Source organism: Ailuropoda melanoleuca, chromosome 11, assembly GCF_002007445.2.
Source record: "Ailuropoda melanoleuca isolate Jingjing chromosome 11, ASM200744v2, whole genome shotgun sequence".
NCBI classification, from domain to species: Eukaryota; Metazoa; Chordata; class Mammalia; order Carnivora; family Ursidae; genus Ailuropoda; species Ailuropoda melanoleuca.
In genome coordinates this window covers 90,323,518-90,340,041 of record NC_048228.1, presented here as the reverse complement: position 1 = coordinate 90,340,041, position 16,524 = coordinate 90,323,518, and the positions used below count along the sequence as shown (strand labels likewise).

At 48.3% G+C, this 16,524-nt stretch overlaps 1 long non-coding RNA gene across 2 annotated transcripts; it reads right to left on the bottom strand.

Moving 5' to 3' along the window:
- Positions 1-4,223: 4,223 nt before the first annotated feature.
- On the bottom strand, positions 4,224-15,410 carry LOC109490431. Of its 2 annotated transcripts, none has more exons than XR_002143767.2 (3): positions 15,198-15,410; positions 7,286-7,454; positions 4,224-6,794 (listed from the first exon to the last, which is right to left on the bottom strand). It is a non-coding gene; the product is annotated as an uncharacterized LOC109490431 (long non-coding RNA). The 2 variants fall into 2 exon arrangements; XR_004628969.1 differs by lacking the exon at positions 15,198-15,410 and adding an exon at positions 12,451-12,796.
- Positions 15,411-16,524: the final 1,114 nt, after the last annotated feature.

Sequence of the window (16,524 nt, the reverse complement as noted above, 5' to 3'; positions counted from 1 at the left end):
AAGTCATTAGCAGGCAGGATGATCAGCATGTACCCAGGGACCTCCATCTGCCTTAGCAAGTGATGGCTCCGCCCTGGACCAGGTCTCCCTGAGCACCCAGGGCTCCTGTGAGGGTGTCCATCGGTCTTCTGGGACTCTTTGACCACCTGAGGCCTGGCAATGCAAGACTGTGGCCGCCCAGTCTTGTCTTTAAATCCACAAATCCTTGAATCTCACAAATGAGCGAGAGGAAAGGTGGCTGGAGGCAGATCCGTATTGCATTTTTGTTGACTCTGCCAACATTTAGAGATTGCCAACATTCACAGATTGCCAACATTCTTTGGTAAAGGGGTCCAAGGATGGAATAGGAAAGCGTTCAGGAGCTCTACTAGTGAACTCGAAGTACACTTGTTCCTGATGCAAGCTCCCCAGTCATGACCTTGGGTTCTGCTCCATACACATTATTATGTTCTCTAACATACATTATGTTCTGCTGTGGCCAGGCTGACCACTTCTGCTGGCTGCTATCCCCCAAACCAGGGCTGTCTTGGCTCAGTATGCAAGGGGCATTCTGCGTTCTAGAGCATGGACTGGCCGGGAATATATTCATCCACCTGGGACTAGAGAGTACTAGAACAGTGCTTCTTAAACTTCCGTGGGCCTGAGAATTATCTGGGGCTCTCATTAAGATTCAGATTCTGATTCAGAAAGTTTGAGTGGATGTCAAGATTCTGCATTTTCAGGAAGCCCCCAAGTGATGCCGATGGAATTGGTTCCATGACTGCGGGTGGAGAAGGAAAGTGCCAGAAGGCTCAGCAGCTATTGCTATGGGGTCAGGACTTAGAATTTCCAGGAACAGAGGTTCAAATACCACCCTCATTACAGTGGCAAGCTGACTCCCTGCTGGGGTCATTTAGCCCCCACTAGCAAGCCCCAACCTGCCTGAAGCTTTGGTACCCAATCTCTTGAGAGATACACAAGGCCAGTGCTTGGATGGGGTCTTTGGGGTCATTATTTCTCCTCTACTCATCCTGCTTTCAGTGTAAGATTCTCCCCTGCATCCCCCCAGCTTGCAGGACTGACTCATCTCTGCTTCACCCACCTCCTGGAGTGGCTGTCCATTCCTGATGAACAGAGATCTCCTCTTGACTTCAAGACTCAGTGCATTGTCACCTTTTCTGGGACCCAGCCAACAAGAGTAACTCTGCCTCTTCTAGGCTGCTGCTATGACCTGGAACATGTGAGCATGGCATTTGTCACCTTGTGATTGCGATTATGCACTTTTGTAACTGTCACTCCTGCAGTCTTTGAGGGCAGGGAAGAATAATGCAGTGCCTGGCCATACCACGTATTTATTTGTTCAATAAATTGTGCTGATCTTCCTGGTCCCTCTTCCTCAAGAGGCCCCTCTTTCACTTCCTTGGAGACATTTCTAGGTTAAAGAGCTCCAATTTCTCCAACCTCCATGGGACCTGTTTAGGGGAGTTGAGGACACTGATTTTCAGGCTTAGCCATGCATTCGAATTAAGGGGGAGTTTTAAGAATATTGACTCTAACCCTCAGAGATTACGACTTATTTGGTCCAACACAGGCATCAGGATTTTTAAAAACTCCTCGATGATTCTCATGTGCAGACAAGATTGAAAACCACGAGGAATCAGAAATTTTAGACTAACACCCAGCCTTTCAGCCTCTTGTCAGCACTGTGATGCGGCCTATTCCAATTGTCGATCCCCAGCGCTGGTGAGTGGCACTCACCCTGGGCTTGAAACTAAGCTCTTTCGGAGGAAAAGAGGCCATAGGACGACACGGGTAAGGGACTAGAGGCTGGCGTAAAACCAAACCCCAGCGATTTTCTCCATCTCTCTGAGCCTTGGTTTCCTAACCAACGAAATGCGATAAAGGTTTCTTCGTCAGTTTCTACTGGGTAATAAACCACTCCAAAACTTAGTGGCTGAAAAGAACAAACATTTCATCTTTCTTGCAATTCTGGGTGATGGCTGGGCAGTTCTTCTAGTCTGAACTGGCTTTGGTGGGGCTGAATGGCTTAGGGTGGCCTCCCCCAGGGGTCTGGCAGTTGGCTTGATGTCAGCTAGAGGAAGAGAGGGGGCCTGGCTGGTGTCCGCCTCTCCCATCAACCAGCAAGCTAGCCTAGGCTGGTTTGCATGGTGGCCGTCATGGGGTTCTGGGAGCTACAAGGGACTGGGCCAGGATGCTCTTTACATGGGTCTGTTTGCTAATGTCCCATTGTTCAAAGTTAGCTGAGGCCAGCCCAGAGTCAGTGTGGGGGACAGATTACCAAAGGACATGCTTCTGCTTTCTATAACTAGGTATAATTCAAAACTAAACTAAAAATAAAAGCCCCATTGATATTCCATCTCTAGGGACTAGGAGACCTGCTTGGGCTTCTCCTTTGTACTCATGTGGCTACTGATAATGATGCTAATGGTCACAATAGGCACCGGGCTCCAGGGGTTGAGTCACTGACAGCACTTTATCTGATTCTCAGGCCATCATTTTTGTTGCAGATGTTTCCCTGGAAGTTAGGTCATTAATTCATCTGAGTGAAGATTTTAAAACAAGTGAAAATGGCCCCTTCCCTCCAGGAGCTCTGTCATCCACTGGGACAGCATGAGGTCCATCCGAACTTCGGATTTATGTCTACATGTGTCTATTCTGCGTCCACCTGCACATAGAAATCCTTCCCCTTCAGGGCCCCCCATCAGACGCACGTGTGTGTGAGCGATGGAGGTGTGACTGGAAGCTTGGTAGGGGAGACCAAGGCGCACATGGTACCCGTCGCAGTCAACAGCGTCAACAACCCGTCTGGATGTTTCTGTTCTTCACACGTTGTCCTCTGGTGCTCACCTCCAGAAGCATCTTATTCCCCCCACTTCCTGGGAGCAGTGCCCAGCCCTGCCAGCTCCCCTTCTCTTCCCAGATTCTCTTCCACAAGTGCCTCTCTTTTCTCTTTGTCATGCAAGCAACATAGCTCTCTCTTAGCTCCCCTACAGCAAGATAGCTCTTCTTCTATTTTCAAAATGAGACCCACTCGGTAAAGAAGTCGGGTAGGACCGTACCTCTAGATCGCGTCCCTTACGTCATCCCAAAGGACGTACCGAATTATTTATTCTGGCGTTCTCCCCAAAAAGACTCTGGAGTAAAAACAATCTCCAACTTCTTACAGCTATTTTTAATATCGAGCATTTTGAATTTTGTGAAAAGGCAGCAGAAAGGAGTGATACTTTCCAATGGAAGCATGAAGGAAGGCTTCCTGGAGGGAGTGGCATTTGAACCAAGCCCCCATTGGAACTCCTTTGAGAAGGATAGTTATTAATTTCAAAACTAGTGGCTTAAAAATGTGTTCACCTTTCTAATCAGTTAGCTCAGTTCCTCAAGGCTGCTGTTCCATCCCTGCACACATGCCATCCCCCACCCGATCTGATAGTCACTCCACTCTTTTTTTTTTTTCTGAGAGAGAGAGAAGGAGGGAGAGCACAAGTGGGAGTGGGGAGGGGCAGAGGGAGAGAGAGAATCTCAAGCAGGTTCCACACTCAGTGCAGAGCCTGACGTGTGGCTTGATCTCACGACCCTGAGATCATGAGCTGAACCAAAATCCAGAGTCAGATGCTTAACCGACGGAGCAACCGAGGCAGGCACCCCCTGACACTCACTCTTAACTGGAAAATTGGAATAAAGGAGTTAACAAGAGTTCTTTTTCTGGTTAGTCATTAGGAGAGACAAGAAGCCAAGTTCCCACCTATTCATGGCATATAGAACAAGAAAAAAAAAAATTGGCCCTACAGTTTCAATTGTTCCCCAAATGTTGTTGGTGTATCATTGGTTTTTGTTTGGCAAGTATTTGTTGTTATTGTTTTTTACATGCTTTGGATCTAGACTAATCCTGGCACTTAGATGTCCCCCTAGCCTCACAGAATAGGATGCCTGGAATTGATCATCAAAACAAGCCAAGAAGTGCAAAGAAATTCCTCGGTAATTACTACCTTATTTTGTTCTCTGTGTCAAATAGGAGTTAGGTGAGAGAATTCATTCATTCTTACCACACTACAAGGGACAGAGGCAATCTTTCTCACAGGATTCAGGGCTAAAGTGGGTTGTCTTCTGAACTTCCCTGCAGCATTTAACTGAAACTAAATTTGCCTGAAAAACAAAAAAAATCTTCCTTTTGAGAGATCAGTCCCAGAAATTAAAAAAAAAAAAAGTGCATAGTAGTCTACTTGGAAGATGCAAAGATTTAATTTCAGGTGGCATTTTGAGAGGTGTGTGTGCACGCACTTGTGTTGCAAGATACAACAACCCAACTAACAGAGGCTTAAGTGAAACAAGGATTTTAGTTGTTCATATAACAGAAAAGTCCAGGGTGGTCAGTCTTCAGTCATGGCTGGATCCAGGTGCTCAATGATGTCATATGAGTTCTTATTCCTCTCTAACACTCAGCTCTGCTCTTCTTGTCATACAAGCTCTCCCCACCAGGAGCTTCAGACTTAATTCTGTTAGCTTGACAACGTTGGAGAAATAAGACAAGGGGTGTCCGCTGCAGTGGAATGCCTACTTAATGGTGAAATAAGTAGAAGAGGGGAAAAGAAAGGTAGGTGGTAGGGTTTTGGCTGAGAGCAATGGGTAGACCTAGATCAAGTGAATTGGGGTTGGCAGGCCTGATTTTCAAACCAGTTGCACTGACTATCGGTAACAATAATAATATCTCAAGACCCATAACATTCCTGAATTTCTTAATTTCGTCTGAGTATCCAGTACTTGCTGATGTTCACAAATGCCTGTGTCAACCAGGGCTGCTGGTCAACCACGGGCAGCCTGGTAAGCAGGCAGCTGTCCATCAAGACTGGAAGAAAGAAGTTTGAAAGCCAAGAGAGAAGTCAGGAACTTGGCCCGGGTGGTGCACGGGGACGGGAGGAGGGAAGGGGAGAAACCTCGGCAATTTGTTTTTAATATTTTGCTTGTTCTGGATACCATGAAAGCTGCGTACATTGGCTTCTGACTAATGAAAACAGAGGGGAAGCCAGGCTGGAAACCTGGCCGTGTTTCCGTGCACAATTAGGTTTGTTTGTTTAGGTCTCTTTTTATTTGTTTTCAGATGACTCAGATAGGAGTACTGCAGGCATTTCAAAGTGAAGTGTTCTTATGTGTATTTTGGGTCTAGGGCTTCACCAAGTGCAGAAAGCCTTGGCTCCCTGAGGTTATTTTCCTATCCAAGGGTTTTTCAAACTTTCAAGTGGAGCTGGAAGAATGCCGTTGTAAGCCAGGTTATTTTTCTTAGCAGACCCCAGCTTGGGGTTGCATGGGGGACAGCAATCACAAACATATAAACACAAAAGTCCCCAAACAAGGCACAAGGGCACCCATTGTGCTGATCTCTGGCACCATCGCCCCTTGATGGCTTTACCATCTGTGCACTCCAGTCCTTTCTGGAAACCTCTTCATGAGTCGGCCTCCTTCTCTCCAGACAACCAAGTCCAGAGATGGATTCTCTTTTCCACTTTCTCTGTATCTGTCTACAAACTGTTGAGCTCTGAAGACTCTCCTTTTGCATTCTCATGGTTTCGAGTCTAAAGCCTCCTGCGAAATGCAGAGATTTACAATCTGGGAACCTGCCAAGCCCCTGGCTGAGTGCCTTTGCCTAAGGGGAGTGACTCCCATGGGGACTGTTTGCTCCTGGTCAGTTGACCCCAAGTCCAGGAAAGGGCTTGGCAGGGGCCCTGGGAGGGGCTGGCCAGTAATCTCCTTCCTAGACGAGGAAGACGCAAATCAGGTAATGGTGAGGCTTAAGTCCAGTAGCCCTGCCTCTGTAGGATGAGTCAGAGAACAGGGACGCTCGAAGTGGTCCTGACTGTTTAGACTTTATGTGGGCGGCAGGAGCAGGTTTCCTGAGTTCCCTGGAATCTGGGTCCCAGCCTGAGTCTCCCACAGTCTCCCCTGCTCTGCTGCTCAGGTTATATGAAAGACATTGGCCAACATGCTGGCTGGAGAATTACTTTCATACTTGAGTCACTCCGATGAAACTTCTGTTAACCAAGATTTTGTTTTTCAATGCTCCTGTCCCTCTGAATGGGGCTATGAACTGCCCCACTTTTAAGACTTTCCTCTTCCAGCGTTTCAAGTTGGAAACTTCCTGAAGCTCAGAGCAGAAAGATTCATTCTATCGAAATGTACACATTTCAGGAATTTCTTTTCCAAACCACTGTCTTCCAGAGCTATGCCCCGGGTCCAACAACACTCCACCCAGTCTGCTGCCCCCGCTATGGCTGCACTGCTAGGCCGTGACAGGTGGCAATGCTGTGTCCTCGCCGACCCAGAGACAAGCACGGGATGAAAGTAGTTTCATCAGGACAGGAACCCAGGAAGTGCATGAGGCAGAGGTGGAGTGACTCTGGGCATCTGGAGCTCAGTCTTGCTCAGGACCCTCGGAGAGACTGTGTGGGACCTGCCTCAGACTGCCCCACGGGTAAGGAAGCTGTGGCTGGTTAGTAGAGTTTGCTCCTGGTGTGGAAACTCCCTGACACTCCCAAGCTCACGCCTGCAGCCAGAGAACGTCCTCAGCCCGAGAGAGACGTGGAGCCCTAGGTCAGTGCGGAACTCTCCGGAGGCCACTTCCAGGGTACGCTGAGGGCATCTGGAAGGGGCACCAACGTGGTGTCAACAGCATTTACTGTACCTTAAGATGACAAAAGGAAGGGCACAGTCATCCAAAAGAGACTGCATTGTTTTCACTCCGCTGAGTTGACTCAGGGAAGCGGACCAGCATTAACACGGATTAGCACCAGTTGAGATGACAAGAGCTGAAAAGAAAAGGTTTTGTTTCCATTCTCAGTTTACCTATGTATTTAGCGAATATTAACAGACTGCCTACTTGCTTCAGGTTCGGTGCTAAGGGCTGGGGTATTGCAAGGAGGGAACCAGGCTCTGTCTCTGGATGGAGACAAGGGAAGAGTTCAAGGCAGGGGACTGTGACAGCATGGCCTTAGCAGGAGGGGCGCCTCATCTAGGCTGACAGAGTGTAGTGTCTCTTCCTCAAGAAGGAAGGGGAAGCGTGTTCCAGTGAAAAGGAACAGAATGTGGGAATGCCTAGGGGCACCGGTGCAGATGTACAGACTCAGGGCTGTTTTCTAGTAGGTGGTGAGAGGGAGTGGCGCCCGATAAAGTCAGATGCCAACAAACACCAGGTCTCAAAGGACCTTGTCAGCCATAACACAGTGTTTATAGTCATATACCAGAGCAGTGAGGAATGGCTTCTTTTTTTTATTATTACTATTATTTAATTAACACTTACTTATTTGTTTCATTGCTTCTTGAATCCCACCTCTTCCTCTGGATTTCATTTTCTTCTTCCTGAAAAGAATTTTTCGGTAGCTTCTCACTGATGTTTGTGAGTGACGAACTTTCTCAGTCAAGGACAGACCCACTTTTCATGGGGCCTGAAGCTTATGCAACTTTGGTTCCTTTTTGGGAAAAAAACAATGCAAACTATGAATACAAAATTAAGACTGAAAGTAAACGTTGACGACAAGAAAACAAATGTCAACAAATTTTAGCAAGTTGACAAGTAAAAACAAACATTATCTATAAAATCCAGAAAAATAACATTAAAAAAAATAATTCACTATAATTTTTTCCAGCTTCTCCTCATGTTGATGGCATTGGCATGACCATGGGGATTTGACAAGAAGGAAAAAGACTTGGCCTACATTTAGTATGGGTTTCATGGGATATATTAGACGGTTTGCCGTCATTTCCATGTATAGTTCAGTTATTGCTGGGTGTACAAATTCTGGAATGGCTGCCAGCAATACTCCTACCCTCCACATGCTGCCTTGCCTGGCACACCGCAAAAAATCCTACAATGCTCAATACCAAAAATATGTGGATGGTAGAGAAACAAGGTTTAAGATGTATAGAGCCATCTACAATTTTCTAGTCCACAGAAAATTCTTCTGATATCAGAAATGTAAAATTATAAGTGGAGGATTCACTCTTACTCAAAGGCTAGTCAAAATGGGAGTTTTCTTTCATCAACAATACATTTGAGAATGCAGTGCATATAATTACAAACACACTAAGTATTTACAGCTCGTTTGTGAGAGAAATTTCATAGAGGCCTTTCCAAAGTTGACAACAATCTTAATCATTTATGTACCATTACCAAAAAAAGAGTGATAAAGCGGAAAGAAAAAATTGTAATGATCAGTAACAGAAAATAACTTTGATTAACCACGTCAAAAAAAAAAAACCCTTCTATTATTGTTCTCTTCAGTCTACAGAAAATGATTTTACAAAATCATCACATGAAGAGGTGATTAAAGAATATGTGGCTAAAAATGGAATAAGTCTAAATGCAATATGGTATCCTGGATTGGATCCTGGAGAAGAGAAAAGATGTAAGTGGAAACATTGGTGAAATCGGTGGATAAATTGGTGGATATAATCACATGATGGTTGAGAATGCACAAGTTCAAGGATGCTAGGATGCCACTGAAATGGGTATTTGAATACTTGGATTTCCAAAGGCAAAAGTGAAAGCCAGAGCCGAAAAGCAGATATTGGCCAAATATGGAGGCCAAACTTTAACTTTGTTGCATCCCTTGAGAAAGTCCAGCCCCCTACCATTAGGGCCCATTCAAGGTCTAACAACTACTCCCAGGGCTGCGTGGCCTCATCTCCTGTGCTAAGTATTCTCACTGTCAGTGTTGTCTTCATTTTTGACACAAAGGGGCATTTGTCCGTCTTTCTTGCAAACTCAGTTATGTACTTAAATTTCTAAGCACTTATACTGTGAGAGTTTCCAAGTTTCTTAGCTCATCAAGTTGTTGGGCTGCTTTTCAGTGGGAGAGTGGGATGGGAACTTGATGATTTAGGAAGGAATTCTGGCTTCAGCGTGGAGAATGGATTTAAGGTGTGGGGTAAAATAAAGACAGAACAAAGACAGATCTGATGGAATTCAATTGCAGAGATGACCCAGGGCAACCTGAACGAGAAGAATCATAGTGGAGAGGGAGAGAAGTGGAGGGACTGAGACATTTCAGAGGCAAGAGAGCAGAATCTGGTAATAGAGTAGCTTTGGTGGCAGAGGGAGAGGGAGGGGTCTAAGATGTGCCCAGTGTGGGGTGGGGACAGCTGGGTGGATCGTGCTGCCATTTCTTGTAGGAGGAAACAGAAGAGCGGAAGGAGAAGCAGCCCCGTGAGGGAAGATGAGTTCAGTGTCGGACATGCTGAGTTTTAGATACTTGGGTGGCATCCAAGTGGACGTAACCAAGTCTCAGTGTGACATACAGGTTCGGAGAGAGATCTGATCAACCTGAGCTTGTGGATTTGCGACTCGCAGTGAACACTAACTCTAGGCAAATTACCAAGAATGGAACCTGGTTCAGAGCAAGACTGTGTGAGAGTGAGCTGTACTAATGACCAGTGCAGAAGAGGGCACAGGAGCCAATCACATAAACCGAGGCAAAGTGCACTTCCGCTGAGCTGATGAAGAGAAATATCTGAGGTATGGAAGCCTGTAGTGGGGGCACTGGACACCGTCAGGAGAGTCAGGGAGGGCTTCCCTGAGGAAGTGGCTCTTGAACAGAAATCTGAAGAATAATTAGAAGGAATCAGGCAACAAGGGGAAGGAAGAACATTCCAGGCTGAAGAACAGCATGCACAAAGCTCTGTGGAGAAGGGACTGTGGGCACATGTGAGAAGCTAAGCTGTTATTATGGCTGAAGAAGACCAGGGGGCCTGTGCCTTAGGAAAGACATGTCATCTCTCTGAGAGAACAGACTCAACAATTTGCAAGGTCCTCCTTTTCAGTCTCAAACTCTAGAGTTCTGTAATCCTTGTAACTTCTCGTTTTGGTAAAAAGAATTCTACAGAAAAGTTGCAATAGAAAAATGGACTCCCATAAGCCTTCACTAAGACTCACCAATTCTTAAAATGGTGCCATATTTTCTTTATCATCTATCTCCCTACTTACCTATTAACCAATACACTCTCTATACATATATAATATCTGTATCTAAATATAATACATATTGTTATTATTATTGCAGAACAATTTAAGAGTAAGTTACTGCCATCATGAACTTCACCCTTAAATATTTCAGCATGTATCTCCTAAGAATAAGAACATTCTCTTGTGTGACTATGTCCAGTGATGGAATTCAGGATGGGGTCTGTGATCCAGAATTCTATGATCTCTTTAAATATGGACGGGATTCAATAGCAACTTATATTGAACCCCTTCTGCGTGCCAGGTGCCATCCTCTGCATGGAGTATTCAAACTGATACGAGAGACAAGTCAATAAACAGATATTTACATGGAGATTTGGAAAGGGCAATGGCAGACATAAGCAAGAGTATCAGGGGGATGCAGAGGAAGGAAATCTGGGCAGAGACTAGCTGTCTATCCCATCTACACCCTTCCTCTTCTTTTTCCCTAACTAGACCTCTGTGCTATTAGGGTTTCCAATGTAGCCAGCTCAAAAACTACATTCTCCAATTTATCTGTAGAAAGAGCAAAGGTATATAATAGAAGTCACTGGATGCAACTTCTGGAAGAGCTTATTAAAGCAGCCAAGCTAGCTGGAAGGCCCACACTTTGGCCCTTGACCCTTCCTTTTTCCTGCTGTTAGGATGTCATTGTAATTGCTAGAGCTGCGACAGCCATATTACAGCCATGAGGAGACATTAAAGATGGAAGCCAGTGTTAAGAATCGTGGAGCAAAAAGACAAAAGGATCTTGGATCACTGGCAATAAAAACGAGCCACCATGCCAACTCTGAGTTGTATACTCCAAACTCTTTGAGAGGGAGGAATTAATGATCTCATTTAAGTCGCCATTAATTAGTGTTTCTGTTACATGCAGTTGAAGCTAGTCCCAACTGATAAATCACTTGATTCTGCCTTGGGGATCCAGGGGAAACTGCACATGTAATATGAAAAATAAGTTAAAAAAAACAGCTTGGGTAAAAAGGTAGGAGAAGGCTCCAGAGCGTAAAATTTAGCTTAAGAGCAGCAGAGGCCATTGAAAGGATTTGAGGAGCGTGCCAGGACTAAATTTCAGTTTTAGGACGCAACAGAGAGGAAGTCATCTTGTTGATAGCTACACTGTGGGGAGGGGAAGACCAAAGTCAGGAAAACTAGTAAGAGAGATGATGTGACAACCTATGTGAGGAATGACCCCATCCTGGAATAACACTGCACAACAAAAGCAAAAGCAAGGACTCTACTGTCAGCAAGACCTCGGGCCCATTTGGGCTTTGCCACTTATTACCTAGATGACCCTGAGCAAATGACTTCTCAACGCCTCAGTCCCTTCTTATTTCCACCAGACCGTTAAGAGAATTAAATGAAGCCATGCATGCACAATGCTTAGAGCTTAGAGCAGTCCCTGGTACATAATAGGCACCCACTAAATTGTTGTTGAGCCCATGGCAGTGAGAAAAGGATTCTAGGCAGTAAGGTAGAATAAGACAAAATTGACAGAATGCACAACAGGTTGGATGGTAGCAGGGGTGAGTAAGAGACAGAAAGGAGTTAAAACTGTCTCCTAGATTTCCGTGGAAGAACCACTTCCGGGAGCATACAGTTTTGGACCTGCATGGTTGGTGGTATCTCTCCCCATCTGTATGGAGACAACTAGGGCTCACCTGCATGGAGATATAGGGAGCCGGGTTAGGGATCTGAGCTGAAGACAGACTGGTGAGCAGCTGGAGCCCTAGGGGGCCGTGCGGGTGGGTGCGGGAGTTGGGGGAAGGAGGCCATGGGCAGGGGTGGTGGTGAGGGGATCACAGCTCTCAGGTGAGTGTGTAGAATGAAAAGACGAGAAAGCCAAGCAGGAGCCCAGCCGCTGATGCTGGAGGACAAAAAGTAGCCAGCAAGGAAACTGAGGTGGACTGGCTTCAGGGTCACAGGAAAACCGGAGGGAGCGTCCCAGGAAATTCAAGGGACAGAAAACTTGCAGAAAGCATGTTCAGTGGCACGAAATTCGGTCTGAGAATTGGGCATTGGGTTGTGGGGCAAGGAGGTCACTGGAGACCCCGAGATGAACTGAAGGTCATCAGGGACATCGGAAGTCATGGGGCCCATAGGGCCAGAGGCAGAGTGTGCTCAGTGGAGACTTGAAGGAGAAAGGGATCAGGGGAGGCTTGTGTGAAGGAAAGGAGGGAGTCATGCAGTCGTGGGAGCTAATGAGGAGAAGAAACTGGAAGGAAAGTAAGACGCTAGAAAGAGATTTGGTAAGAGAAGTGGGGGCTCCGTGTCCAGGAGAGGATCCAGAATTGGGCCAGGGCCTTTGCCACGTACCCACAGCGGGGAAAGCGGCCCACAGCGGAGCTGGGACGCCAGAGTGCCGGGTGGGGCTAGGCTGAAAAGCAGCGGGGGCCATCTCCAGTCTGTGTGTCCGAGGACGGCCGGAGACCGAGCACAATAATGACTCTTATTTCTTGGGCACTCACCCCTGTGCCAGGACGGAGCCGAGCCTTTGCAAGTCCCTCTCTGCGGCCCTATTTCACCAGAGAGCACCTGAGGCCCAGGGAGCTTAGGGGCCAGCAGGAACCGGTAGGGCCGGGGCCTTAACCCCCGTCTGAGCCCACGGAAGCCCCCTTGATCTCCACGCTCCACGGCCGGGCGGGCAAGACGGCCAAACCGCTGGGAAGACGCGCGGATGCGGCCCAGCGACGGAGGAGGGCCGCGAGCGGACTCAAGGCGGCTGCAGACCGGGCCCAGGGAGGAGCCGCAGAGCCGGACACCTGCGGGGGGATCGGCCCGAGGCGCCCGCCGCCCCGACCCCAGGGCGCCCGAAGCCGCTCCCAGAGCTAGAGGGGCCTGCGCAGCGTGCCCAGGAGGGGGCAGCAGCGCCTCGCAGAAAGCCGCCGCCTCGGCTCCCGGGCCTGGGGCTCAAAGGAGGGCCCGGGGGCTTCCCTGGAAGGTCGTCCCGTCGCCGCCCAGCCCCGAGCGCCCCTCCTGGGCGTCACAGCCTTGGGAACAGCCTCCCCAGCCCTGTGCCTGAATCTCAGTAAACGAGAGCCATGGTGGTTCTTCTCCCTGTCCCCCTCTTTCTCCCGCCCTCCTCTGTTCCTAGACTCTCAGACTGGAGATGGCCCCCACTGTTTTTCAGCCCAGCCCCCCAGACATTCTGTCTCCCCAACACCACTTTTGGCCATTTTCTCCACTCTGGGCACGTGGCCTGGTTCTAGGTCCTCTCCTGGACACCAAGCCCCCACTTCTCTTCCTATGTCTCTTTTTAGCATCTGTCTTTCCTTCCAGTCACTTCTCATTAGTTCCCGCTACTGAGAAACTCTCTCCTCTCCCCACCCCTGGCCAGCCCACTGCAGGCTGGCTCCCACCTTGCAGAGCAGAGACCCTTCTTCTTGCTCAGCTGCTCTCCAAAAGGCCTTCCCATGCCTCAGGACAGGAGTGGGGTGGCCTTCAGCTTCTGCGCCCTGTGGGAGCAGCCCTGGGGAGCCTTCTTCACAGGCTCCCTGGCGCCCCTCCCCAGGGCCCGAGGAGTCCAGGGCAGGCCTGGAGCTGGTGTCCCCAGAACTCAGCATGGTCGGCTGCACGAATAGAACTCACCACATATCGGATGTGAAGGGAAAATGGAGTATCATTATTTTGCTTAGAACTAATCTGGTCTTTCTCCTCTGAACCCCACCCAGTAGTTAGTGGGATGGGGAAGAAAAGCTAAATGTCCAATCCAGTTAAATTTTGAACTGATATTTTAAACCCTGCAGATAATACTCAGTCTTTAGGAAAAAACACTCAGTGTCTCCGATAGTCACCCCCTCTGTCCCCCACCCTAGGGGCGTGGGATTATGGAGTGAGGAAGCTCCCTCCTCTCACCGCACCAGAGGCAGTCAATTCTTTGGTCCCACCAAGGCCCGTGGATGTGTGCTGTGCACTGGTCTTTGGGGAGAGCGCCTTTTTTTTTTTTTTTTTTTTTTTTGGCCTGGGTCATACTTGGCCTCCTGGACTCCAGGACTGAAAGTGTGGCTTGTTCCTCCAGCCCAGGCAATGCTCCTGGTGACAGTTTGGTGCCTTGGCCTCAGCTGGGCAGGAGCCCTAAGCTCTTTCCATTGGTTCTTCAGTCTGTTAGCTGGGAGGTCCACTCCTTAGACTGGGAGTCCCTAGGTGGCTGGGAGGTCACCTTGTATCATGACAGCAGGCCATTTGGTGGGCCCATTGTCTCCCACCGTAGCATCTGCACCCCATGGGACAGAGGGTGTGCCCAGGGAAGCTGAACTTCAGGCTTCCCCCAGGCAGACCACATGGAACTCCTTTTCTGGGTCTGTGCCCTGGGTTCTAATGGGGTGGCTTGTGAAGGGGCTTCCACCCAGAGTCCTGAGGGTAATACCATGAGCACCCTCCCCTCTGCAGGCCCAGAGATGGGAACAGCAGGGCAATTCCTCTGATTGCTTGGCTATTCACACTGTCCACTTCCTCCTCTTTTTAAAAGATTCTCAGGTACAGAAAAAGGGTGGGCTTTTCCTTACTTCTATTTCCTCCTTTGTGATTCTTGTTAAGTCCTTAAGGACTGGCTTTAGTCTCTTACTGCGCCAACGGAAGGACTCTGAGCTCTAGGCTTAGTCTTGATACACTGAGGGAGGAGGAAGAATTTGGAAAATCCCTTCTCAAGATAAGGGTCTGGCTCCTAAAGGCTAGAACTTTCTGCATAATCCTATTTTGAATGACCCAAACTAAACGTTACCTGGTTCTCTCTCTCTCTCCTCTCTCTCTTTCTCGGAATTCCTTCTGAAATCAACACGACTCTGCACACACAACCCCATCCCCTGCACAGTCGTGCCTCCTCCATGGCTATCTAGGGTAGACCCAGAGAGTGGGAAACAGAAGCGAAAAGCCTATGCGTTTTAAAGCAAGATCCCCCTCCCTCTCTCTTGCAGCCTGAAGAACTCTGTTCTAATCAGGTCCAAATTACTGAGCTTTTCTTTTTCTCTTATTGTTTGTAAATCCCCAGGTCTCTGTCCCTTTAGCCCCCTTCCATAGATGGGCTTATTGGCATCATTCTCTCCTGAGATGCCAGGTGAAGATGTTTTTGTTTCCTACCTGCTCTCATCACCCCAAAGCATGCCCCAGTCCCCCCTGCAGCCCCTCCTCCATCCTGCACCTTCGGGCAGGGTCCACACCGTGGGCAGGTTTGCATGGAACCAACCATTCCTCTGAGACGCAGGACGCGCCTTCCTACCTCTATGCCGACATACGCGCTGTTCCCTGGGCTGGGCTTTCCCGTCATCCAACCTCTTTGTAAGGCTCATCTCAGTTTATCATCTGTGAGAGGCTTTCCTGCCTCTGCTCAGTCAATGTGAGTTCTCTCTCTTCTGAGGGCCTGAGCGGCTTTGAATTCCTCACGTCCTACCCTGGATTTATAACTATGCTCGTATTTCTCTCCCAATGACACTGAAGTCTCTCGGAAGGCGGGCACTGTGCATCACTTGGCTACAGTTTCTTCCATGAGGCTATGAGTGAAACTGACTAGGAGGCTTTGATATAAATGGGTAAGTGGAATATGATTATCAACAGGAGTAGCCCCAGACCACATTTGAAAGTTGGCTCAAAGTACATCAGCTCACACAAATGACTGTGTCTTCGGCCTCAGTTTCTTTATTTGTTAAACAATGGAGTGGGTTTCCATGATGTCTTAGATCATCTCCACCTCTGACAGTCTGTAATTCTACCCATATTGTCTTGTGACATCTGTGTGCTTGTGCAGACATGTGTGTGTATGTGTGTGTGTGTGTGAGAGAGAGAGAGAGAGAGAGACAGGTGGGCAGGGATCACTAACTGGGGAGACCAGGTGGAGCGGAGGAATGGCAAAGGCTTTAGATGAGGACAAACCTGGGTCTAAATCCAGGTTCAGGCTCTCATCTGTTGGGTGACCTTGGTCAGGCTATGTTCTCTGAGTTAAATGGAAAATGAGTATATTTACTGAGTGCCTTCTGAGTGCACGCACTGGGTTGGTAGGTGGGGCTATGGAGTAAATAGGGCATGTCCCCTCTGTGTAGGAGGCCAGAGTCTGTTAAAAGGAGACAAATCTGCAGACAAGTAAGTGTAATCAGGTGCAGAAGTTCTCCATGAGAGAATGTCCAGGACACGGTGGGACCACAAAGGAAGGGGAGGTAGATCAGGGATTCCGAGGATGATTTAGCTGGGAGTGGGCCAAGGAAAGGTTCCCTAATGACATGAGAGCAAAAAAGAGCACTCCTGGAACTTTCCGGGAGAGGGAGAGAAGCAAGCGGTGCCTCGTCCATGACTGCCGTCATGAACCTTCTTTGACCCAGACTGGCGAGGCCTAGGAATCTTGGATCCTGAAGGCATATCCCAACAGGTGGTCACCGCTGACATTTAGACCACTGGCCTGGGCCCCGAACCTGTTGGTCTTCCTCCAAGCCCCAGTCCCTTTCCTTGTGGCCGATGAGTCATCGCCAGTCCCTGAGGTGGCCTCTGGGGCTTCTGTTTCTCCTCAGTGACCTCTGCCCACCTCATCTTCTTCCAGGGAAAAGCAGTGCTTGAGA